We start from the raw sequence: 27,892 nt of genomic DNA on the forward strand, positions 1-27,892 counted from the left end.
TTGATGTCAGCAGCCAAGAGAAGCTTAACTGAGGCAAAGGAAAACACAGAAGGCTTCCTGGAAGAACTGAGCTTTCATTTAGTGATAAATGAGTTGATCACACAAAGGTAGGAGAAGGGAGAAGATGGAGAAAAGGGCTGTTCCTGGAAGAAGGGCTACAATGCACAAGAGCAAGATAGATGATGAGATATTTAAACAATTTAAAGAAATTCAGGTTGGAAGAACCTACTTTGGAAAGTGTGGGGTGGGAGAAAGAAAGGTAGACAGCTAAGCAAGAGCCAGATAATGTTGAAACTTCTGAAGCTGTGTTAAACATCTGGAATTGATCCAAGGAAAACAGGGAAGACTGGCAGATTTATAGGTGGTTCTGGTAGTTAGATTACATTTAGAACGTGATTTAAGATCACTCCTACTGCCTTGTGTGGGATGGATTCTAGCTAGAGAAGTCTGAGGAGGTAAAAATAGTTGTTCACAGTAAGTGTGAGGGCACTCATATCCTGGAACAAGGCCAGCTCCATGAGAAAAAGCCTGGCTCCCTGAGAGACGACAGGGAGCAGAGCCTCCCCCACCCAACCTACAAACTGACCTCAGACACACAGACACACCCAGCAAACTGTGGGCTGATAGACTCATAAGAAATAATCAATGGTCACTATTACAAACCACTGAATTCTGGGGTGACTTTTTACAGATAAGAATTAATTGGTAAAGAATACCTTAGTTAATCTTGGCTTATGAAGGACTGGGGCTCATAAGGGGAAATCAAATTAAATATTTTTTTTCTATATATTTTTTTCAATAGAGGGTGTTAAGAAAATTCCCTGAGACTCAAAGAGTATGCATTAATATTACCCAAAGGTATCAAGCCCTATACTGAATCACAGAATATTTTGTTTTCTATTGCTGGGGAGACAATTTGGCCATCAGGATCCCTTGATAATTATTACATCTGTTAAAGTGACTCAGCTTTTTATTTTCTATACAGCAATGCAATGAGATTTTCCTCTACCACCATCCTCCAGATTAGCATTTTTCCCCATGAATGTCTGGTTAACCGTAGTTAACTTCAATATCACTCTTGCCACTTTTAAGGGCCAGGTCCTACTATGGGTGAACAATATCCCACAAAAAAGTATAGTGAAATCCTAATCCTGAGACCCATGAATGTGACCTTATTTGGGGAAAGGGTCTTTGCAGATGTAATCAAGTTAAGATGAGGTCATATTAGACTAGGGTGGGCCTGACGTAAGGACTGGCGTCCTCACATGAAGGGGAGATATAGACTCAAACACACACAGGGGAGAAGCCATGTGAAGGCAGACTGGAGTGATGCAATTACAAGCCAGGGAACACCAAAAGTTGTCAGCAACTTCTAGAAGATGCAAGGCGCAAGTGAGAATTTCTCCTTTAAAACTCTTAGAGAAAGCACAGCCCAGCCTACACTTTGATTTCATTCTTTTCTATTCAGTGAGAAAATAAATGTCCATTGTTTTAAGTCACCTAGTTCATGGTACTTTGTTACAGTGTTAGGAAACTAAAAACAGCAAGTTTTACTTGCGTATATCTGTATCTTTTATAAAGGAAAAAAATATGAAGTTCAAGACAGAGTGGGCAAGTGTAGACAGAGGGGGCATGCATGACAGTAACTTACAACACTCATGCTTTACCCCTAAAAGACTTCAATTTTAATGCCTCAACATTTGCAGACTCATTAACTTAGTATTTTGAAGATCTGACTGAAAATATTCTCTCCATAAGCCATGGGCAAAAATGCAACAACCTTCATTTTATTCCCAATACTCTTTCCATGATGCCAAATTCTGAACTTTTTGAATTATCATATTAATTTGAACCACCAAATATCTGCCTCAAGTATCTTCTCCAGAAAGAACCCACAGAGGGTGCAACTTCCTATTTTCAAGGTTCAAACTTGTATGACTTCACTACTTCTGTTAACTTCAACTTTCAGAAAGACATCAAAAATGATCTCACTGTATCACTCTAAGGATTGAATGTTTCCATAGTAACTGAGGATGCTAATCCAAGGTGAAATACAGGTAAGAAAAAGTTTTCCCTTTGGGGAAGCTTACCTTTTAGTGTAGATCTTGGGGCCACATGCTGTGGAGTTACTATATGTCAATGATTCCTAGAATTAAAAAAAAAATAATAATGTACAAATAAATACATTTTTCAAGGATAAATATTCTTATATGTAGTTAATGCTTAACAATTTCCATTCTAAACAAATTAGAAGGAAATAAACATTAAATACAGTTGGTTTGGATTCCAGGCTTGACAGAATGGCCAAAATTAGAGACAGGAGCTTGGGTTCTATGCTGTGTATCTCAGTAGCTGTGTGAACTTTTTTTAAAATATGTATTTTTTAAATTTTTAAATTTTATCGGGGTGACCTTGATTGTTAACACTATATGTTTCATGTATACATTATACTTCTACTTTTGTGTGCCTCACCAAAAAAACCATGCTCATCACCACAAATTTATTTTCCATCTGTCACCCTTTACCCATTTTACCCTAGCCATGTCCCTCTTCCCAAGTGGTAACAAATTGAAAAAAGACACATGCACCGCTATATGCACCATTTGTTGCAGCATTATTTTAAATAGTCAAGGTACAGCAACAACCTAAGTGCCCATGAACAGATGAATGGATAAAAAGGATTCATATACAATGAAACACTGCTCAGACATAAAAAAGGTGAAATCTTGCCATTTGCAACAATGTGGATGGACCTTGAGGGTATTAAGCTAAGTAAAATAAGTTAGAGGGAAGAAGACAAATCTGTATGACTTCACTCATGCTTTATATATGGGATATTAAAAAAACTAATAAACAAAATTAATGAACAAACCAAATCAAACTAGGTGCCTGCCTTGCTGTGTAACCACTGAGCAGTGGTTTCACCACTTGACGGCTTCTTGTTAGTGTAACAACTTTAGAAGCCTGCGATATTCTCAGGTACTCAGATTCAGTAGGAGTGACCATTTCCTAAGAAAATATGTTACACCGTGATTTTAAATAATGAAAAACAGCTAGGAGGCATGCCACTGTTTTTGCTCATTTTATGATTACGTAAAATGAATGTAACAAAACTCTTCCAATAAATCTGGCACTATGTGTGCACACTAAGTCGCTTCAGTGGTGTCTGATTCTGTGCGAGCCTATGGACAGTAGCCCACCGGGCTCCTCTGTCCATGGGATTCTCTAGGCAAGAATACTGGAGTGGGTTGCCACTTCCTTCTCCAAATATGGCATTATATCTTCTCTTAAACCCACCAAGTTAACCTTTAACTGTGAAATACTTTTCTACCTGAAAGTACTTTTTCTTGAAGCAACAGTTTCCTCTCTAAGGAAAATATATACTTATTACTAAGAATAAATGGAAAGATTCTATTTCTATCTCAATCAAATATGCTATGTTTAAATGTAAATTAGACTAGAATTTTATAGTTAAAGATACTTCTGAGTGGCCTATATATACACACACACACACACACAATGATATTTTCTATTATAAAAAGACAATTATATTACTCAGAATTAAAGTTGGAGGATATACACATATACACAAACATGAAACTACAAATATATATATGCACACACACACACACACATATATTTGTGTGTTTCCCTGGTGGCTCAGGCAGTAAAGAATCTGCCTGCAACGCAGGAGACCTGGGTTCGATCCTGATCCCGGCGTCAGGAAGATCCCCTGGAGAAAGGAATGGCAACCTACTCCAGTGTTCTTTCAAAAATAGATGAATAGTGTTAGTTACTCAGGTGTGTCTGACTTTTTTGCAACGTCATGGACTATAGCCTGCCAAGCTCCTCTGTCCATGGAATTCTCCAGGCAAGAACACTGGAGTTCATATATATATATATATATATATTATCAGTGACATATATATATATATGCCACTCAGAAGTATCTTTAACTATAAAACTCTAGTCGAATTTACACTTAAACATAGCATATTTGATTGAGATAGAAACAGAATCTCTCCCTGACTACCGTAAATGCCTTATCACGTCTTACGCTTACACTGTCGCCTGGCGGGCGCCCTAATAGTTCATCACTTTGCTACGTTTCTTAATACGTTTACTTTCAGGTCAGTATCAATAAGTCTGGAACATCAGAACCAAATATCTTCTTTATATTGTTTATATATTGGAAATGGAATTTTTCCTTTTCCTTTACTTTCTTAAATATTCTCCAAAAATGATTCTAACAAATCTAAGGCAGTGCTTCCTATGAAACAAACAAACAAACAAATCCTATAATTAACTTAACCATGAATCATAAATACATCACTATTTGATTTTTTAAATATGGTTGGTCATCAGCTGTATATATATGTGTGTGTATCTCAAATCCTAATTTTTTTATACTAAGGATACCCACTGATAAGAAGGTAAACTTCTATTTACAGTTACTGGCACTATATGCAACTCCAGATTACACATCAAAAACAACAGCTAAAATAAGAGTTATCCTAAAAACAAAAATGGGAAAACTGTGGGCAAGGCTTCATTCTTTATTTTCAATTATTACTAGAATCTTGGCATATACATATGTATTTTCTTTTCTTCCAGGATGAAAGTAAAGATTACACTTATCCACTGGAATGATACATTCTGAAATGAAAGCAGACTAACTTCATTCATTAAATTATAATTATGTTCCTCTTGTTTAAAAGCACAAGCTCTGGGGCAGCTGCCTGGGAAGGGATGCTAGTTAAATTATTTACTAGCCATGTGATCATGAGCAATTTGTTAATTGGTAAAAGCCTCAACTTCACCTACAAAGTAGGGAGGATAATGCTATTCAGCCTCAAAGAACAGATGAAAAGTAAGTAACAATGTAATTCAGTTCTCAGTCCACTACCTGGCATATGGTAACCAGTGACTCTATAGTAACATTGTTAAGAGTCTCCCATCCATCATGAGGGATGTGTATACACACAAAAAATGCAGTCAGTACTTAAAATCTACACATACTTCAAAGAATCCCCTCCTTATCCACATTACTTAGTTCAAAACTCACCCCTTCCATTTTAGGAACTGTTCCCTAAGGGCACTTTTATCTAAAGAATTTACCTGTTGGATGGGCTAACATCATGAACACCTCTATCAGATTTCTTAGATGCCATGAAGCAAAGGATGATGCCAGAGACTGGAAAGCAGGATGGAAAGGTTGGAAAGTAAGGAGTAATATCTAAGATGTACCCACAAAGGTCTATGAACACCTCAGTAGATATTAAGAAGCTTTTTTATTTAAAAATTGGAGAATGTTTATTTAATTCTAATTGGAATAAAATTTGACTAAGCAGATTCTTATCAGATATAGAAGCGATTTGGCGAAAACTTCCCATCAGATGTGCCAACATACAGAGATAAACCAGGTAGAACATACCTAAGTAGATTCCTTCAATGGGTTAAAATCACAGGAATTACTGAATACCAACTTTGTGCTGCTTTATTCAAGCAAAGAAACCAGGCATTCGTTCTAGCTGATTGTATAACATCCTCTCCCTAGACAAGAACACATGGAAAGGCTTTCATTCCATTCACCTTTAATCAGATTTCCCATGCATAAAAAGAGCATAATGCTAATTTTATTCCCACCTTACACTGTTTTTATAAGGGCAGAATGAGATAATCTATGGGGGGGGCGGGAAGCAAGCAGTGTCCAGCACATAATACGCATAAAGTTTAAAATCATTGAAAATTTATTAAATTTTCCAATACTATATCCTTGTCCTTGTTGGCTCAGATGATAAACACTCTGCATGCAATGCAGGAGAACTGGGTTCAATTCATAGGTCGGGAAGACTCTTGGAGAAGGGAATGGCTACATACTCCAGTATTCTTGCCTGGCGAATTCCAGGGACAGAGGAGTCTGGCGGGCTACAGCCTACGGGGTCACAAAGGGTCAAACATTACTGAACAACTAACACTGTCATTTTCACCATCCTTGTCATTTACCTGCTGCTGTAATAAGTTTAAGTTACATTTAAATTTTAATGATGGCTTTTATTAGAAACTCCATAAAAAGCACATGTGAGAACAGACAGGAAATTAATACATGAACAAATGAATAAATAGATGAATCTACCTCTGCTAAGGATTGGACAAATCCGAGTTTTGAACAAAATCGGCTGGTATAAACGTAAATGTACCGGCTATATCACAATACAAAAGAACCAGAAATCCATGAATGAGTGTAGACCTTCGTGGCAAAAAGCAACTATGAAGAGGCAGCAGCTGGAAAGCCTGGGTCAGAAAGGATTATTTTAATATAGAGAACAAAATGTCCTGAGCTACACCCTGCTCAATTATTTACAACTAAAATGCATGCTGGTAATTTATTCAGGACAAAACAATCCTTCCCAAGTGACAGTATGTTATTGTTCAGTCATCAAGCTGTGCCAACTCTTAGTGACCCCATGGACTGCAGCACACCAGCCTTCCCCATCTTTCACTGTTTCCCAGAGTTTGCTCAAACTCATGTCCACTAGGTCAGTGATGCTATGGAAGCATCTCACCCTCTGCTGCCCTCTTCTCCTTTTGCCTTCAATCCTTCCCCGAATCGGGGTCTTTTCCAACAAGTCAGTTCTTCACATCAGGTGGCCAAAGTATTTGAGTTTTAGTTTCAGCATCAGTCCTTCCAAATGAATGTTCAAAGTTGATTTCCTTTAGCATTGACTGGTTTGATTTCCTTGCAGTCCAAGGAACTCTCAAGAGTCTTCTCCAGCACCACAATTCAAAAGCATCAATTCTTTGGTGCTCAGCCTTCTTTATGGTCCAACTCTCACATCCTTACATGCCTACAGGAAAAAACCACAGCTTTGACTATGCAGACCTTTATCGACAAACTATTGTCTCTGCTTTTTAATATGCTGTGTAGGTTTGTCATAGCTTTCCTTTCAAGGAGCAAGTGTCTTTTAACTTCATGGCTGCAGTCACCAACTGCAGTGATCCTGGAGCCCCCCAAAATAAAACCTGTCACTGGTTCTACTTTCTCCCCTTCTACTTGCCATGGAATGATGGGCCCAGATGCTGTGGTTTCAGTTTTTTGAATGTTGAGTTTTAAGTCGCTTTTTTACTCTCCTCTTTCACCTTCCCCAAGAGGCTCTTTGGTTCCTCTTCACTTTCTCCCTTTAGAGTGGTATCATCTGTATGTCTGAGGTTCTTGATATTTCTCCTGGCAATCTTGATTCCAGCTTGTGAGTCATCCAGCCCAGCATTCTGTGTGACGTACTTTGCATAGAACTTAAATAAAAAGAGTGACAGTATACAGTTTTGTCTTACTCAGTTCCCAATTTTGAACCAGGCCATTGTCCCATGTAAGGTTCTAACAGTTGCTTCTTGATTCACATACAGGTTTCTCAGGAGACAGGTAAGATGGTCTGGCATTCTCATCTCTCTAAGAACTTTTCACAGTTTGTTTTAATCCACACAGGCAAAGGTTTTAGTGTTGTCAATGAAGCAGAAGTAGATGTTTTTCTGGAAATCCCTTGCTTTCTCTATATTCCAATGAACATTGGTAATTTGATCTCTGGTTCCTCTGCCTTTTCTAAATCCAGCTTGTACATCTGGAAGTTCTTGATTCACATACTACTGAAGCCAAACTCCAAGACTTTTGAGCATAACCTTGCTAGGATGTGAAATGAGAACAATTTACAGTAATTTGAACTTTCTTTGGCATCGCCTGCATTGGGATTGGAATAAAAACTGATCTTTTCCGTCCTGTGACCACTGTTTTCCACATTCGCTGTCACGTTGAGTGCAGCACTTTAACACAGTCATCTTTCAGGATTTTTACAGAGCTCAGCTGGAATTATATCACCTCTAATAGCTTTGTACGTAGTGATGCTTCCTAAGGCCCACTTGACTTCACACTCCAGGATGTCTGCCTCTAGGTGAGGGATCACACCATTGTGGTTATTTGGGTAGTAAGACTTTTTTGTATAGTTCTTCTATGTATTCTTGACACCTCTTCTTAACCTCTTCTGCTTCAGTTAGGTCCTTCCTGTTTCTGTCCTTTATTGGGCCCATCCTTGCATGAAATGTTCCCTCGGTATCTTCAATTTTCTTGAAGAGATCTCTAGGCTTTCCCATTCTATTGCTTTCCTCTATTTCTTTGCATTGTTCACTTAAGAAGGCCTTCTTACCTCTCCTTGCTATTCTCTGGAACGCTACATTCAGTTGCTATTCTCTGGAACTCTGCATTCAGTCTCCCTTTCTTCCTTGCTTTTCACTTCTCTTCTTTCCTCAGCTATTTTAAAGTCTCCTCAGACAACCATCTTGCCTTCTTACATTTTCTTTCCCTTAGGAATGGTTTTGGTCTCCACCTCCCGTACAATGTTACAAGCCTTCTTTCACCTTCACTGGTCTCAGACAGGTATATATCCAGTAATGAACGTGTACGTGATCACCATCACCCAGAAGTCTATGATGGCACTGAACCCTCCTCGCAATACGCCTTTACATAATCAGCGGCAAACAAACACACGGCCTCTGAAGTCAGATTAGGTTCTAAGCTTCACCACCTTTCTGCTACATCAACTCAAGTAAACCTTTTAATCACTACCATCTCAGTTTCCTCAGTTGTAAATCAAAAATAATATTAACTACCTTGAAAGATTCTTGTGATAATAAAAGAATATATGAAAACTATCAGGCATACAGCATGTATTCAATAAATGATGTCTACTATTACCGCATTATTTGAACATAAAAAGACAGCAGGAGGTGAAAGAGACACCATTCACTGGCTGTCCATATTCTAAAAAGTCATCGTATTTAAATTGTTTCTCCTTACATCTATCCGCTTAAGTTATCAATGGCACTTTCCATCACTGAATCAGCAGGTATTTCTTATGAGTGTTTACTTCCTTCTCAGGTATTTAAAACCCAACCAGAACTTTCCATGGGAGGTAAAAGTCATACAGATATTAAATTATCCATGTTTATTTCCACAATTTCCATCAGCTTGGCTTGACATAATTTAGTATTAACATCCAGGTTATTAAACTAATACCATGCAAGAGATTACATTTAAATACACTTTCTATTGGGAAGTGGGATGCATTTCTAATCATGCTGTCTATCTACAAGCAAACAAATGGCCATTTGACGCTTTTGTCATTATCATGACGTACAATATCAACCACAGAGATCACTAAGGGGTTCCCACACACAGTCAAGGTAAATAACAACACAACATGATACGTAACAGGCTTTAGAGTTATTAAGAGATAATCACATCTATGGGACTTTCACTGGGCACAGTAAATGGCCCTGCGAGAATACGATTCTCTCTCAATAACGAGGGTCCTTACAGTCGTCACAAAGGGAGGAAAAAAAAGAGTCATTACCATAGAGAAAATGTGCATTCATTATAATGAAGCATAAATTTCACAATCTAAGCTAATGAAGAGGGCTCTCCCTGTGATGATAATATTACAAAGTGTAGAAGGCTTCGTATCAAGGTTACACAGGTACCATCACCTTGAAGTATCTGGATTCAAGAGCCATTTTCTGGAAGACTAACTTCTAGGGTCTTGACTACAAGATAAACAGGGCTGGGAGATGCTTAAGGGCCTAGAGAACTAATCTATTTAAGACTGAGAATAGCATGGGAATGGCTTATGCAGCTTATCAGCTGTAAAGTTAGACTTGAGATACTAAGCTTGGAGAACTGTCCCGAAGGATCCCTGTTTGGCCTTTATCACAGGTAAACAAGTGAGCACCCAAGAGGCTTATGTAAATCTACGGGGAAGGATCATTCTTTGCCATTGTAAACCGTTTTACAGAACACAAAGGGTAGAAGGATTGGCAGCCTAGAGGAGCTACCCCAGGCCCAAGGTCAGGGGCAGCAACAGTTGTCCAGAGGAGCAACCCCACCTCCAGGGAGCGGCTGCTGCAGGGAGCAGGAGGGCTGAGAGGAGCTACTCCACGTTCAAGGTCAGGAGGGGCGGCCGTGAGAAGATACCCCTCATCAAAGGTAAGAAGCAGTGGCTATGCTTTGGTGGAGCAGCCGTGAAGAGATACCCCACATCCAAGGTAATGCCAGAGGGCATCAGAGGGCAGACACATTAAAACCACAACCACAGAAAACTAGCCAATCTGATCACAGGACCACAGTCGTGTCTAACTTGCCTTGAGAACCCCATGAACAGTATGAGAAGGCAAAATGATAGGACACTGAAAGAGGAACTCCCCAGGTCGGTAGGTGCCCAATATGCTACTGGAGATTAGTGGAGAAATAACTCCAGAAAGAATGAAGGGATGGAGCCAAAGCAAAAACAATACCCAGTTGTGGATGTGACTGGTGATAGAAGCAAGGTCTGATGCTGTAAAGAGCAATATTGCACAGGAACCTGGAATGTTAGGTCCATGAATCAAGGCAAATTGGAAGTGGTCAAACAGGAGATGGCAAGAGTGAATGTTGACATTTTAGGAATCAGTGAACTAAAATGGATGGGAATGGGTGAATTTAACTCAGATGACCATTATATCTACTACTGTGGGCAGGAATCCTTTAGAAGAAATGGAGTAGCCATCATGGTCAACAAAAGACTCTGAAATGCAGTACTTGGATGCAATCTCAAAAACAACAGAATGATCTCTGTTCGTTTCCAAGGCAAACCATTCAATATCATGGTAATCCAAGTCTATGCCCCAACCAGTAACGCTGAAGAAGCTGAACGGTTCTATGAAGACCTACAGGACCTTTTAGAACTAACACCCAAAAAAGATGTCCTTTTCACTATAGGGGACTGGAATGCAAAAGTAGGAAGTCAAGAAACACCTGGAGTAACAGGCAAATTTGGCCTTGGAGTACAGAATGAAGCAGGGCAAAGGCTGATAAGAGTTTTGCCAAGAGAACGCACTGGTCATAGCAAACACCCTCTTCCAACAACACAAGAGAAGACTCTACATACGGACATCACCAGATGGCCAACACCGAAATCAGATTGATTATATTCTTTGCAGCCAAAGATGGAGAAGCTTGATACAGTCAGCAAAAACAAGACCGGGAGCTGACTGTGGCTCAGATCATGAACTCCTTATTGCCAAATTCAGACTTAAACTGAAGAAAGTAGGGAAAACCACTAGACCATTCAGGTAGGACCTAAATCAAATCCCTTATGACTGTGCAGTGGAAGTGAGAAATATATTTAAGGGACTAGATTTGATAGACAGAGAGCCTGATGAACTATGGACGGAGGTTCGTGACACTGTACAGGAGACAGGGATCAAGACCATCCCAATGGAAAAGAAATGCAAAAAGACAAAATGGTTGTCTGAGGAGGACTTGCAAATAGCTGTGAAAAGAAGAGAAGTGAAAAGCAAAGGAGAAAAGGAAGATATTCCCATTTGAATGCAGAGTTCCAAAGAATAGCCAGGAGAGATAAGAAAGCCTTCCTCAGCAATCAATGCAAAGAAATACAGGAAAACAACAGAATGGGAAAGACTAGAGATCTCTTCAAGAAAATTAGAGATAACAAGGGAATATTTCAGGCGAAGATGGGTTCGATAAAGGACAGAAATGGTATGGACCTAACAGAATCAGAAGATATTAAGAAGAGGTGGCAAGAATACACAGAAGAACTATACAAAAAAGATCTTCACGACCCAGATAATCACAATGGTGTGATCACTCACCTAGAGTCAGACCTCCTGGAATGTGAAGTCAAGTGGGCCTTAGGAAGCATCACTACGAACAAAGCTAGTGGAGGTGATGGAATTCCAGTTGAGCTATTTAAAATCCTGAAAGATGATGCTCTGAAAGTGCTGCACTCAATATGCCAGCAAATTTGGAACACTCAGCAGTGGCCACAGGACTGGAAAAGGTCCGTTTTCATTCCAATCCCTAAGAAAGGAAATGCCAAAGAATGCTCAAACTACTGCACAATTGCACTCATCTCCCACGTTAGTAAAGTAATGCTCAAAATTCTCCAAGCCAGGCTTCAGCAATATGTGAACTGTGAACTTCCAGATGTTCAAGCTGGTTTTAGAAAAGGCAGAGGAACCAGAGATCAAATTGCCAACATCCGCTGGATCATCGAAAAAGCAAGAGAGTTCCAGAAAAACATCTATTTCTGCTTTATTGACTACGCCAAAGCCTTCAACTGTGTGGATGACAATAAACTGTGGAAAATTCTGAAAGAGATGGGAATACCAGACCACCTGACCTGCCTCTTGAGAAACCTGTATGCAGGTTAGGAAGCAACAGTTAGAACTGGACATGGACCAACAGACTGGTTCCAAATAGGAAAAGGAGTACGTCAAGGCTGTATATTGTCACCTTGCTTATCTCACTTATATGCAGAGTACATCATGAGAAATGCTGGGCTGGAAGAAGCACAAGCTGAAATCAAGATTGCCAGGAGAAATATCAATAACCTCAGATATGCAGATGACACTACCTTTATGGCAGAAAGCAAAGAGAACTAAAAAGCCTCTTGATGAAAGTGAAAGAGGAAAGTGAAAAAGTTGGCTTAAAGCTTAACATTCAGAAAACTAAGATCATGGCATCTGGTCCCATCACCTCATGGAAAATAGATGGGGAGACAGTGGAAAGAGTGTCAGACCTTATTTTTTTGGGCTCCAAAATCACTGCAGATGGTGCTTGCAGCCATGAAATCAAAATATGCTTACTCCTTGGAAGGAAAGTTATGACCGACCTAGATAGCATATTAAAAAGCAGAGACATTACTTTGCCAACAAAGGTCGGTCTGGTCAAGGCTATGGTTTTTCTAGTGGTCATGTATGGATGTGAGAGTTGGACAGTGAAGAAAGCTGAGCGCCGAAGAATTGATGCTTTTGAACTGTGGTGTTGGAGAAGACTCTTGAGAGTCCCTTGGACTGCAAGGAGATCCACCCAGTCTATCCTGAAGGAGATCAGTCCTGGGTGTTCACTGGAAGGACTGATGCTGAAGCTGAAACTCCATTACTTTGGCCACCTCATGTGAAGAGTTGACTCATTGGAAAAGACGGTGATGCTGGGAGGGATTGGGGGCAGGAGGAGAAGGGAATGACAGAGGATGAGATGGCTGGATGGCATCACCGACTCAATGGGCGTGAGTTTGAGTAAACTCCGGGAGTTGGAGATGGACAGGGAGGCCTGGTGTGCTGCGATTCATGGGGTTGCAAAGAGTTGGACACGGCTGAGTGACTGAACTGAACTGACTAACATAATTAGGCCAGATCACCTGAGGGTGTAGAGACAGATGTTTGGTTTCCACAAGGTCCCAGGACAAACAACCAGCGTCGAAGTAGGGAAGGGTGACAAGCGGAATTAGATTTAGGAGAACAGGAAAAAGAAACAGGCATGAGTCATTGGCACTGTTGTCAAGGATAGAAAAAAAGCTTATACACAAGATAGAGCATTACTGAAGGGTTCTAATTAGCAAGAAAACTGTGCTCACCTAAAATTACTCCAAATGGTGGTATTCTCTGATCTCCCTACCTCACAAAAAACAGACAAAGTTTTTGTCTTGAATCTCTTCTTGAATCTCCATTTACTCATCAATAAAATGGGTTTTAAAAAAGCTGTCCTCGGAGTTACTGGGAAAAGTAAAGAAAATATTGAGTATGAAGATACTCTGTATGAATAAAACACCCTATATTTATCATACATTATTATTTGGAAGGATTCATTGCACAAACTTTAAAAATGGGGTGAGAATACATTATTTCTCAAAGGCTCTGCCAGTGGTATAACTTAAGCTTATTTGTATTAAAAATAATACTAGTAAAGGATACATAACACTTAATTTATTGTAATATGCTTGGAATTATTAGCTTGGTATTTTGGTCCCAAAGATACTATCCTCAAAAAATCTACAGTCTTAAAACATGTGCAAAGGTGTTATTGATCTTAGGAGTTTACACTCAAAGAGTCAAAAATTCTATTGGTCTAAATCAATGATTATCAAACAGAGGCAACTTTGCATCCAAATCTAGAGATATTTTTGATCATCATAACTGGTGAATGGAGGTGGGGCTGGTGTGCTCTGGCGTGTAGGGGGTAGAGGACAAGAATGCTGCCAGACCTCCCGTGAAACACAGGACCCTATTCTCTGTTCTAAATACAGACACTAAATGTTATCACTTAACTCATGATTTGAATGACCTGCATCATTAGGCACCCTCACCTACAATTCAGTGCCGTGATAAACTACCTCATCAGCTTCTGTATCCTATGAATAGAGATGGAAAATAATTTTCTTCAAATTATTGAAGCCCATATCCAAATGCAGGCTCTGTAGCCCTTTAAATTTCCATTATGAACAATTATCAGTTTGACTAAATTCAATTCTGTCTTTCCCAATGGGAAACCATAGGGGAAGAGTCAATGTGTTGGCAATCTGCAAAACCAGAAAATGAAATTTGCAAGGGTTCACCATTATCACAGAAGTTTGGCACAGCTTGTAATGACAACCTGTCAGTCTACATTCCCAAGTCATATATAACTCCAATGCCTGGCATTCCACCACGGTCTAATGTCACATTATGTGACATGATATGAAAATATATTAGACACTTAGAATTTTATATTTCCTATAAGTGCCTGCTCTCTATTTCAGTTTTACCACCACGGGGGGAAAAAAATACCTGTATTTCTGCCTAGCAAACGGAAAACAAATGAAATGAAGCCAAAATTGCAGAAAGTATTAATAACTATAGATGCTAGAGTCCAAATATTTTCACATGGATAATTTCATAAACTTTTAGATGAGATACAGTATGGAATAGTGGCTGAGAGTATAGAGTATGGCTTTCAGAATTCAGATCTCCACTTTCTAGCTGAGTGACCTTCAGGAAAATACTTCTCTGTGCCTTAGCTTGTTACCTTCCTCGTGTATTAAATGAAGGTATTAATCCCATTTGCCTCACAGGGCTGCTATAACGATGATATAAATAAATGTTTAGAAAGTGTTTAGAATCCTTCCTGATACACAGTAAAGACTATGAAGCTATCAAGTGGTTGTTTATAGTAAAAAGAAACACCTTGATAAAGCAGAAGATATGATCCCATTTTACTGGAGAAATAACCTAAGTTCTACAAGTACAACGAACTCTTTGCGATTCCTTCTTTCCGTGAGTTTGCTCAGCACTGCCCTGTTTTCCTAGCGGCATGGACCTCAGAGGGCTGTGTGATTCTGTAGGATAGCTCAACTCCCGGAGCATGTTAAGAAGTACGTGTGACCCCACTGTATGCAGCGGTGACACAACAGGGGGCGGGGGTGAAGGAAACAGTCCGGAGGCCGGAAAGGTTCAAAATCTGGTCCCTCCAGGCAGAATTTTTGTTCATGGCCATAAGCGACTTGTATATAAAGGAAACCACAGTAAGGGCTCTGAACTCCAATTTCAATCTTTGAAAAATAACGGTTACAGGGAATCTCAGTTTTCAAAAATTTGGTCATAGGACTTCCAAGGGCACACATTATTTTTATTTTCTGAACAGTTCAATGTAAATCTATGGGTGCGTGCATGCATGCGTGTGTGCTCAGCTGTGTCCACCTCTTTGTGACCTCATGGACTATAGCCGCCCAGGTTCCTCTGTCCATGAAATTCTTCAGGCAAGACTACTGGAGTGAACTGCTATTTCTAGGGCCAACCCAGTGATTGAATTCACATCTCCTGTGCCTCCTGCATTGGCAGGCGTATTTTTTACTACCATACCACCATGGTACCTAGTTAATGTGTGTGTAATTGTTTACATATTTGCTTTAATGTTTATTTTCCATTGATGACAAGTTTTCATCATTTATATTACTGGTGTAAGCATTCTTCAGATCCAGAATTAGCTTAAAAAATCCATTAAATTTATGGAATATGTTAAATAGACAAGAGTAGAGATGGTATGCAGCTATGGTGAGGTAAGATATAGTAAGATAAGATCACATGGTAAGATATCGTCAAAGCTATGGTTTCTCCAGTAGTCATGTAAGGATGTGAGAGCTGGACCACAAAAAAAGCTGAGTGCTGAAGAACTGATGCTTTTGAAATGATGTGTGGAGAAGACTCTTGAGATTCCCTTGGACAGCAAGGAGACCAAACCAGTCAATCCTAAAGGAAATCAATCCTGACTATTCATTGGCAAGACTGATGCTGCAGCTGAAGCTCCAATACTTTGGCCACCTGATGTGAAGAGCCGACTCACTGGAAAAGACGCTGAAGCTGGGAAAGATTGAAGGCAGGAGGAGAAGGGGACAACAGAGGATGAGATGGTTGGATGGTATCATGGATTCAATGTACATGAGTTTGAGCAAACTCAAGGAGATAGTGAAGGACAAGGAGGCCTGTTGTGCTGCAGTTCATGGGGTCGCAAAGGATCGGACGTGACAGAGTGACTGAACAACAACAGTGGTAAGATATATTATCCTGGTACATAACTGTCCAAAATGCAAGAAATATTGATATTTGAAAGGGAAATTATATATGAATATGTGAGCCCAGAATAAAAAGGGTTTCAAATATGGCCCCTGTTTTTCACTAGGAGTATCAATTTATTCTGGCTTTCTGGAAGAGTCCTACTTTCCACCAGCCACATTTGAGAACTGCATTCCTTTCCATATCTATTGCTATTCATGGTCCAGAAAGAGATCTATGTAATGGTTTTCTTTAATGACATTTTCACTAATTGCACAGTGACATATCTTGAAAGGAAAACATAATCAAAACAAAAGAAAATACAAAGCATGACTGTGGTTTTCTTCCCTAAAGAGGGAGAGACCTGCTGATGCAAAACAACCAGTGTCCTCTGAACAAAGGGCTACTGGATGCTAAAGCAAACCTTAAAGCTCAATAAATGTTTACAATATCAGCAAATATTTTGCTATTATCATGAAGAATGAAATAGCAGCTAGACAGCACAAAAGGGATGAAAGAAATAATATTTTACGACTTAGTGAATTGAGCTACACATACGATAATTTCCAGGATTGATTTCCTGTCTACTTTTGAAGCAAACAGCCATCAATTTGGAAATCCATGCAGAACTACGTGAAGAATGCAAACATTTTCCTAGTCAGTGGCAAGTTTCTTTAGCATTCTTGAAAATAAACTTAGAACTTTACACACACAAACATACACCCTTTGATTCTGAGGACTGTATAGTTCATGCCAACATGAAATTTCCCTAGTTCACTATAAATCAGTTATCACTTAACAAAACTGCAGGAGAGGCACTGCTACTTTTGAAAACTACTGAAAAATCATCATGGTGTCCTGCATTTTCATAGGTAGGAAAATGCTTTATGTGTAGTCTAGGTCCAAGAAAGCTTGGTGAACTGGTAAGAGAATAGCTTTCTCAGTTAGAGAAACACTGGTTCAAAGCTAGCTATCTCATTTACTCCTATATGACCAGAGGCAAAGGATTCTCCTTTAGCTTCAATTTCTGCATTTGTAAAATGAAAGCAATAGTAACTGTCAGCGCCTGGCATGTAATATTAATTCAAAGATCGTGATGGTCACTCCTATCCTTACTCTGAGTGAAACCTCATTCTTGTGTTCTGTCCTTAGAAAGAGACCAAATCACTTAAATGAGACTAAGAAGGTTATCCAAATTAGGGGTCAACTTTCACTGACAGTTGGTATGTGCTAAAGTATATTTCCATGATGATTTGCTTAATCCCTTAAAATAATTATGTGACCTTTTCACTTTGTACCATGTTATAATTTTCTAAAAAAAAAAAAAAAAGTTAAAATACTCTAGGAGAAATTCACAGTTTTTGATAGCCTGCTTCTATTAAGGAAAACTTACAAAGGAATAATACTTCTAGTCATGTATTTTTATCTCTGCATTCAACCCTATTTATGTCTTATCTCATGCAGCTTTTGAAAAACCCCACTGCTCATCTGTGAAATACTGAGAGTCACAGAGGCAAATACCATCTTAGTAACATACAAATAGCTCTGATCTGACAGACCGCCTGAAAATCCTGGCTATTCCCAACCAGAATTCCCTAGATCAGGTTTTGAGAACTACTGCAACAGGATGCCTTGGAAGCAGAGAGAAGCTAAACAGAAGCTCACTTAAACAGAGAGATAAAAGGAAATAATAAAATACATGTGTGAACAACATTTAGGGAGTAGATGTTCAGAAAACAATTTTAGCTTAATTTTCTCTTCAAACGAGTAAATAAAAGATCACTCCTTGTAATTCGGTTGTCTGGCTGGTGGAATCAGTGGGGGTAGGGTGGGAGGAGTGGATAGGGACTGGGTGAACCAGGCTGGTTCATCTCCCCTGAAAAACTACCTGGGAGCAGAGAACACATAAGATACAAGCAGATCCAAACACTTTTTCCTGAGTTTAATCTATGAGCTTTTGGGTGCAGGCTCAAGGATCTCAGAAGTCACCTGCCTCTAACCTGGCAACAGCCCAAGAGAAACAGAGGTGAGACCCACAGAGAGACACCTAATGAGGGCACAGTGTGAACCCCTGGATTCAACTATGCCTCAACTGAATGCAGGGAATGGCAATGGCAAAATTAAAACTAAGAGAAAAATCCAGAAGAATATCCAGAAGAAAGCACACTTCTGACCCAAACAGATAAAGCCATAATACAAGTTATAATGTGTCGTAAGCTTCTGGACTAGAAAATGGGAAAGGTCAAGCCACACAGAATACAGACATCTGGTGCAGTACATAATATGTGTATGCATCTTAAGACAAATAATCCCTTGGAAAGATTAATACAATGCATCTTCTAACTATATGCCCCATCGTCATTCTCCTCGGCCCTCACTTTCTGCTGCAAAGACTAAGGCTTCCTGATCCAGGCCGAGGCTGAGGCGCTGGACCTTCACACTAGGACACAGTGCTTCTTAACGAGTGGAGGCAATGTCCTTTCGCTACTAGAGCGCACGGGACAGTGTATGAGACATTTCTGATTGTCACAGTTTGTGGAGGGGGTTTTACTGTCATCTGGTGGGTAGAACCCAGGGATGCAGCTAAATATCCTACATTGAACAGGACAGATCCCCAGAGCAAAATGTCAACACAACTCAAGTTGAGAAGCTCATCTCAAGGAAATAACCTTGGCATGAGAATCACTTTCTATTTTCCTAGGCTAGCACTCTGAATTGCCAATGCACTGTCTAGATTTCTAAACACATCTAGGCAATATTACAAAGCCCAGTATGAAGCTTTACTACTTCCCAAAGTTGTTTGTATTCATACGATATTGTTCACAGACTAAAATGTTTTAATTTGAGTCAATGCACTAATGAAAATATACACAGATACATGAGTGTATACACACTTGCTTATTCAAATCAGGGTTTCAAGGCCATAGTTGCTTTGACCACAATGTTCTGGGCGGGGGGGTGGGGGTAGAAATTGAAAGAACTCATCAAAGAAACTTAATTTAATGGATGGGCTATTTGTTGAGCTTCAAAACATGTTCATTTGGTTTGAGGCACACCCTGAAAACAAAAAGAATGGGTGATCATTTCTACTGAGGAGCTCTGATAAATGGAAGAAAAAGAGACATCTAAAAGTCCATACATATAGAATTCATGCAACTTGCAGCAGAATGACACTTCACAGGAACAATCTAAGCTTTTGTTTACCAGCTTCCATGAACCTCCAGGAGACCATGGCAGGCAAAGATGTTCTCCCAAATCCCACAGTTCCCCTTCATTTCAAAATCCTCTCCTGTCTGTCTTTCTCTCCCCTTGTCATTTACAGTCTGTGCTCCAGAGACAGACTAATGGGGCTTGATTTTGTTACCCTAGCCAGCATTCCTACAGGATACTTCATCCTGCAATCATCATAATACCAGCAGTGCGTGTCTATGAAATTAAAATGGAAGAGACTGATTCTTCAGGTATGCGCCTGCTGCCATTGACAGTCACTCCAAATCAGTTCCTCTGAGGCAAGACAGCTCCTGCACAAAAAATACCTTTGCTTATCAAGCTGAGGCTCTGTGCCGGCGAGATGGCAATTTGGGGCCCATATGACAGCAGCCAGAGATGAGCTAGGGCGCTCAGGAGAGTGAATTCTGGTAATCCTGCAGAATTCCATTAATCTGAAATACACTAATCTGCAACTTCCAATTTGTCTCCATTTTAAAGCTCAGGTCCACTTACAACATTACATAAACACAGGTACTTCACTCAATAAAACTAAAAGATGCTGCCAACAGCATGTTTCAGGCATTTAGATGTTCAGTACATCAGGATCTAAATTTGGGTTTTTTAAACCTTTAAACATATTTTGTTGTGGAAAAATAAATTTAAAGTAAAATTTGCTATGCTTAACTATTTTTAAACATACAAATTAGTGCATTAAGTAGATTTACCATGTTGTGCAACCATCTCCATTATCTATCTCCTGATCTTCCTCATCATCTCTAACAGAAATTTATATTCATTCAACAATCATTCTCTAGTCCCTGGTAAACTCTACTTTACCTTCTGTTTCTATAAATTTGACAATTTCAGGTACCTCACAAAAGTGGTATTTTTATCACTGTTTATCCTTGTGTGTGTGCCGGATTTCCCTAGCATGTTTTCAAGGTTCATTCATGCTATAGCATGTATCAGAAGTACATTCCTTTTACAACTTAATAATATGTTAGTATATGTATAGGTATCATTTTGTTTAGCTATTCTCAGTAATGCTGCTATCATCAAGGGTATAAAAGTACATGAATCCCTTCTTTCTATTTAAATTTTGATTCATTTTAACTCATTTAAAAACATTATCTGACAGCTGCAAGGTTGTTATGAAACAAGGTAATCTAATGTTCATTTTTGTCATATGATCCTATGTGACTCCTTGTTCCATAGGGAGAGAAAATGTTTTTCAAATAAGAACACTGCCACCTGGGGCTTTGAAGTTATTTTTCAAAGCATATACAATAAATAAGTTCATGTGTTAGTAATATTCTTTCTTCTCTCTATGGTCACCCAAAAACACCTGGTACTTCTCAACAGGTCATGAGAAAATAATACCATTTCAAAGCAGCTCACTATGTCTTTGGCTAAGTTAAAATGGTCAAATTATGTGACTGTATTTCATAAGCCACTTCCCCCTCTTACAACACCAGAGAGTCAAGTGACAGAGCAGAGTATGATGTAATATTCTGAAGTTTGTGACCACACATGCCCTTCTTAACTTTGTCCTGCATTAATTATGTAGTTCCATGAATAGGAAACTCAAATATTAGGCTATACAGAAACATGATTTCAGAGGAAATATAGCTGTGAAAAGGATAAAAATAGAAGGAAAATGACTTTAAAGTTGATACAAATAAAATTAGTAACAAAATAATTGTACCAAAAACACAGATTGCTAAATGTTATAATAACAACTGCATATCAAAAAGTGAAAATTTGTAAACCATATTTTAATAGTGAAGCTCTTCTCATTTAAACAACAGCAGAACTCTACATTTTAAAGATGTTTATTAAAAAAAAATAAAAAAAAATAAAGATGTTTACTAAGTCTTGGTTACTCTGGAATTATTAATTTACTGAACTCTCATGGCAGTTCTGTGGGAACAAATTATTAGCATTTTCATTTAAAGCTATGGAAACTAAGAGTTCAAGTAACTCTCATGGGGGCACATGGCTAATAAATGGTAGAGGCAAACTTTGAACCAGTATCTATGTGACTCCTGAGAGGAAGCTTTTTATGACTGTGTTATCTAGAATCAGCCCAAACCACATTTCACAACTGGGACAATGCTTCAAACAAATATGTGTTTATGAGGGAGATAAGAATTAATGTGCCTTGTGAATTAAAATGAGTCCCCTCAGAGACATAAAGAGGGAGTCTGCCTAGCTTGTGTTGGACAGAGCCCGAATCATCTGGTCTTTCTCCATTCTGAAAATTTAGCAACTAAACATGGCTCCACATGGATTCATCTGACATTTCCTTCAGACCTCTCCCCTGAGAGCCCAACATTGGCTGTTTCACTGAAATATAAATATTTTATGAGTGAATGATACCTAGAATGGTCTAAAGAGAATTTCACTGTTGCTATTGTAATTATTCCTAATTATAATTGTTGTTCCCTTTTGAGCAAGTAAAATCAGGGAGCACTTATGCAATCTGCTTAGAGAAAAAGACTGATAGTAATCTATAGAGGATTTATCAACGAAATGCAGACTCCTGTGTTTCTTTTTCCTATGCACTGGCAGAATAATTTTAGAAGTCAGCAGTCTAAATGGTTTTAAGTTCATACTGACATTTGCTTCAGAATAATTTATGACATCCCAAAAGAGACACAAGCAACTTAGAACAGTAGTCTTTATTAACATAGTAAATTAAAATGGAATACTGACTGATGTCTTGTGTAAAATTCATGTGCCACTGACCTAACTATACAAATAAAGTTATATTATGAAGGTCAATTATAAGAACATTCATCTCCTGGGATATATAGCAAATGTATTAATACAGTAACTCTATGTTAATGTGGAATATAGGTGTTTAAAGAGAAAGCAATTGAAACTGAATATTAAAACTCTGATTCAAAAAAAATCATAAATTTAGACACACAAGTTGTATTAGTTCAGGATCCCCTATCCCATATCATCACTGATGCTGTTTCCTATGATTGTGTTGAAGGGTTTTTATTAAGTTGCTAAGACCAAAGTTTTTTTTCTTTTTGTCTATAACACATTAACACATCTCAAGGACACCAACAATGAGCAGAACATTTTTAGCTTGAAGGGTCACCAGAGGTAAGTAATTTCCACCTTCTCATTCTCCACATGAGGAAACAAAGATCTAGAGATGCTAAGGCACAGACAGATGAAGAGGGTCTCAGCCTATCTCTCACTCCAGAATTATACTCCCTACAATGTGCTTGATTTCCATTCCAGCTCTTTCCTTGCAAAGGTATTCTCTCTCCTTTGGTTCTCTACCTCTAATAGATTGTATAAGACCAACTCTTAAAATAAGTAAAACAGAGGTAATAATTCCTAATAAAAAGATGATGGAAAAACCCAACGGTCTTGAAATTTTACTTGAAAAGTGTAAAAAATTATTATTTTTATATTCATAATGGCTATGACTGTATTGGTTTATTGCACATATAAATGTATATTTATCATAAATGTAACTTTCCACTCACTGAAAAAGTTGAACTCTTTTGAAAAGTCTACTCTCCTTTTGACAAGCCACTCCAGTATTCTTGCCTGGAGAATCCTAGGGACAGAGGAGCCTGGCAGGCCACGGTCCATGGGGTCACAGAGAGTCGGACACGACTGAAGCGACTAAGCACTCACTCTCTTTAAGAAGTCAAAAGTAATACAGGCTCTCAGATCAGGAAACTGTGGTTCCTAGGGAAGCTGCACTCAACCTACTGGCTAGCATTCTTGAATATCTCTCGATGGTCTAGATGTCTAAAACTGTAACAGTAATATTTCTCTTACATGGTAGCTGTGAATAATAAATAAAAAATACAGGACAGTGCTTGGAGCCCACTATACATTGGATAATTATTGAGAAATATTAATTTTCTTTCCTCTTCCTTTTGAATCTTCCCTCTTTCCTTTGAATATGTATACATTGCAAACGTTTAAATAGTACTAACACATGGGCACAAATTTAGACTTACAAAATTATTTTATTACGATAGAGAACTACTTAGTAAGCCTCCCTATAACATAATACAATGATACACAGCAGAAAGTAAATCTGCCCACACACCCCTAAGCATTCTCAATTAAAGTAGGTTACTTACAGGTCTTACATTTGGAGGAGAGGAATATACAAAAATCTGGATTTAGCTTAGAAATGTTTAATGGAGAATAATACAGTGACCCTATTCAAGACAGAAGAACACTGCGGCATTAAAAGACACTTTGTTATATCCCAGAGATGCTGACAATTCCTGATGGAGGCAGGACCAAACTCTTCCAGTATAAGCTTCCTTTCTAATAAGAAGAGTTCTAGTAATGTCTATTTCCAAGCACATTGGATCCTTCAGTACACACAATATAGGAAAGGTTATATATTCACATGATGATATACTAGTATATTCAAGCTGCCACATTTAACATATCAGATCACGCTAAGATTGATATTCAAAATAACTGTAAGCTATATCAAGAGAAAACACAAAACAACAGGAAAACAAAGTCAAAAGACAAAGTGTTCTGAACTGAGTCCTAGAGGACATACCAAAGCCATTTTTACTGTTGATACAAAAGCACAGTAACACTTTGAAACAATATTACTCTTTTTCAGAAGAAAAGAAATGCTAGCTTGGTGGGCCACAGGCTCCGAGTGCTAGCACATCAGCCCTTTTAAAGAAATTACCAGCATGCTGCGTTTGGTTTACTGTCTCCCACCTCGCATTTCACCAACTGTATCAAAGCACGGAGTCTAACAGCTCCAATTTCTTTCACAGCAGCTTCGCTAGTGTGAGAAAAATTGACAGATTAACTAGAAGAAAGCCTCCAAAGTCACTAGAAACTATGGCTGCCCATTAGAACAGAATCATAGACCAAAGAACACAGGAAAAGGAATGCCTCAGTGATCCGATGCACTAGCCCCAGTGGATATGAGAATGCTACTCAGGATCTGAGTGTGAGTAGGAGAGGTTCCATCCAGGAATGAAAACCTGGACAGTCATGACCAGCAATCAACCTGGCTAAGGATAAATATCTGGATTGGAAAAGTAGCTACTGATTTTTTTGGGTATTTCAGTTATAATTTTCATGTATCTTTTAGTTGCCAGTTTCTTCTAAAAAATACACAACAGTAAACATACCTGCCCCTTACATAAATTAATGAGGTCAAGCTAAAAGAGACAGCAACTGCTTCGCAAACAAGCATCACTCTTAACTGAGTTCAGAAATGCATACTTGTCCTTTTATGATTATCTGTCAGGTCTAGATCCAGGAGGAAGCTCTACACCTCACATTTACACAGAAAATATATAGTATGTTTGAGAAATATTTGTCATGTGGTCCATACAACCACACTAAATAAATAGGGAGGACTGGTATTATGACACCTATTTTAGAGATGAATGACTTAGAGGTCCAAGAGCTTAGGGGATGGTGTGCCTGTTTGTGGGGAATGAGATGAAGGCATGGGGAGGAGGAAAGAAGTCCTGAAAGAGAAATCTGAGGAAGATATATATTGGCTCAACCTCAATGTAATTTGCAAGTTTTTCCTTTTTTGAGTTACTTATTTTAAAACTTTGCAACAATATACCTTTAAAAGACAACTATGGATTTACAGGGCTTCCCAGGTAGTGCTAGTGGTAAAGAACCACCTGTCAATGCAGGAGACAGAAGAAATGTGGGTTCTATCCCCGGTTTGGGAAGATCCCCAGGAGGAGTAAACAGCAACCCACTGCTGTATTCTTGCCTGGAAAATCCTATGGACAAAAGAGCCTGGTGGGCTATCATCTGGGGTCGCAAAGAGTCAGACACAACTGAAGCGACTTAGCATGCACCCACATTTTACATGGAGAACCATGAGTATTATATCACATAGACTTCAAGATCTACCAGAATGGATTTTCTCCTGACTTTCTGGGATGCGGAATTTCCCATGGATCTTTATAACAAACCAGCTGATAACTAAGAGGTTCATATCATCCAGAATAGCTAGGTTACAGCATTATATGATCCAAATCAATGTCTTAAAGCAATTCATTTCTGGTCTCATGATTGTTGACAATGCTTGTTCACAACAATTCTTCAGGGGGGTGAAAAGCAGTATCAGTAAACATTTCTAAATTCTCCACAACAGCAAGAAGGAAAACAAACTAGGGACTAGTTTTTAAATCTTTCATTCAATTGTGATTCATGTCCTTTGTATTCATATTCCACTGGTCACAGCAACTCATTTGGCCTCAGTTTGGAGAGAAGTATAACCCTACCATTTGCCCAGAAAGAGACTGAGAACAAGAATACTGCATACAATTAATTCTTCAGCTTAAAATTTTTTCCCCTCATTTCATGAAAACCCTCACAGTTTTCATACACCTAATCAATAAATATTTATTAAGTACTTACATTTTACAAGAAACACATCCCTGATCAAGAGTCCTCTAAATGTCATACCACTGAAAAATATCTAAGGATTGCCTGAGAAATTCTGTTATCTTAAATGAAGAGAAAGTTTTTAAGAAAGGAATGCAATTGCTTGGAACACATTTTTCTATTCAATACTTTTCATATGAGCAATTTTCCCAGTAATTCTCTAATCACACAGCTTTCCAAAGTCTTATAAATGTGCACCAGCCTTTCTCTGACATAACACGCTGTACAGAGGGCAAATGAAATGCACACTCCTCGCTCCTGTGAGCACGCCAGACCACTGAAGAAAACCTATTGAAATGCTATCCTTGCTGAGTGTCCAGGAAGAGCATCAGTCATTTGTTCTCACAAGTGTACACCTGCACCTTCTGTCAACTCTGATTCGTGTAACACTTGATACACTACCTTTACCACAGATGATAAAAAGTAGATTAGCAAAGAGTCATTAAAAGCATCAATAGAAAACCCAACAGTGTTTGTATCGGTGACCGACCTCTTTCTGCTTCTTGTCAAATATATTTCTATTTGATATATTTCTTCAATGGTTCCAAAAAAATAATGAAGCAAATTATCAATATAAAATTACAAATCAAAATAGCATTCCTAGGTTGAGAGAAAGACAGAAGCAAGAGTATTTCAAATAAAGGGGGGAAAAATCAATCACCAACTCCATCCACAGTTCTTTGCTTTCTGAAGAGACTATGACTCATTCCTGCCGCCACGGCTAGGCGGGACATCTTGAATCAGGAATGGAGAAACAGCCTTCAATTAAAGATTCATTGAAATTTGTCAGCTCCAATAAGACATTAATACCATTTCAAGGGGGAATAGTAGGTGTGTTTTTGATTCAGTCTGCTTGTTTCTGATATTTTCATTCTACACTACATTCCTTAGCTGTTATTTTTCATTTGCTAACAAGGGAAAAAAGAAGTGTGAAATACAGGAGGATAAAGTCAAGGGAGAATTTTTGTTTATAAATCAAACATGAAAATTTCAAAACACATCCACTGCTTTGAAAGGCAGGTTGAATAGCTATCATTTGAGAGTTAACCAGATTTCTGCACTAGAGCACTTGTGGTAAAAATGTTTTATAGTATTTCAATGGCAATCCTTTTATTTATATAGAATAATAGAAAACAAGCGGGAGTAGAGACAGCAAGTTCTAGATAGTGCCAGGTTAAAAGGCTTTCATATCCACAGGTATTTTTAGTTAAAATATCAAGGGACACCTAAAGACACATAGATGCTTAATATGCCATTGGGGTATGAAAGAAACCATTTTTAAAGGGAGAAAGTAGTAGTATACATATTAGTCGAAACATTATCTACAACTGTTGACATAAAACAAAAAATAAGGATGTTGTATGATGATGCAGAATATGCTGGGGTGAAACAGCAGGAATGCTAACTCTTGTGCTACAAATGTCTCTAGTAGCTTCATAAGTCATGAATAGTGAACAACAGACAGTCTGCACTGTTCACCCTAGGACATGCTGCACTGATGCCAAAAATGTCTTATTAGAACTTGATGTAGAAGTTTCATAGTTTCATAGTGTCATTCCTGGTCAAGTAACATTAGCTCGTGAAAATGGGATTCCTACAATCATTGAGGCTAAACTTTTCATTTTATATAAGAGTAAAAAACTTGAAAAGCACCTAGAAAATTAGGTGAAGACACACTAAAGCCAAGTCAATTGACTGTTGTTCCAACACTCACACTTGACCCTTTTATTACAAAGTCTCCATCAAGGGAACATGTATTTCCCATCCATGCATTTGCTTCCCAAACATGTAGAAACTCTTGGAGTGTGTGATAAATTTTTCACATACTCCATCT

General features: G+C 38.5%; 1 protein-coding gene across 2 annotated transcripts in view; it reads right to left on the minus strand.

Annotated features, from left to right (window-relative positions):
* The window catches only part of CNTN4 (contactin 4), a 975,314-nt gene that overhangs the window by 744,558 nt on the left and 202,864 nt on the right, over positions 1 to 27,892 (minus strand). For both annotated transcript variants that reach the window (XM_043886604.1, XM_043886603.1), the window contains exon 3: positions 2,091 to 2,146. The gene's annotated coding sequence lies outside the window, so the exon portion shown is untranslated. The remainder of the gene's footprint in view (positions 1 to 2,090; positions 2,147 to 27,892) is intronic.

This window comes from Cervus elaphus, chromosome 24, assembly GCF_910594005.1.
Source record: "Cervus elaphus chromosome 24, mCerEla1.1, whole genome shotgun sequence".
NCBI lineage: Eukaryota > Metazoa > Chordata > Mammalia > Artiodactyla > Cervidae > Cervus > Cervus elaphus.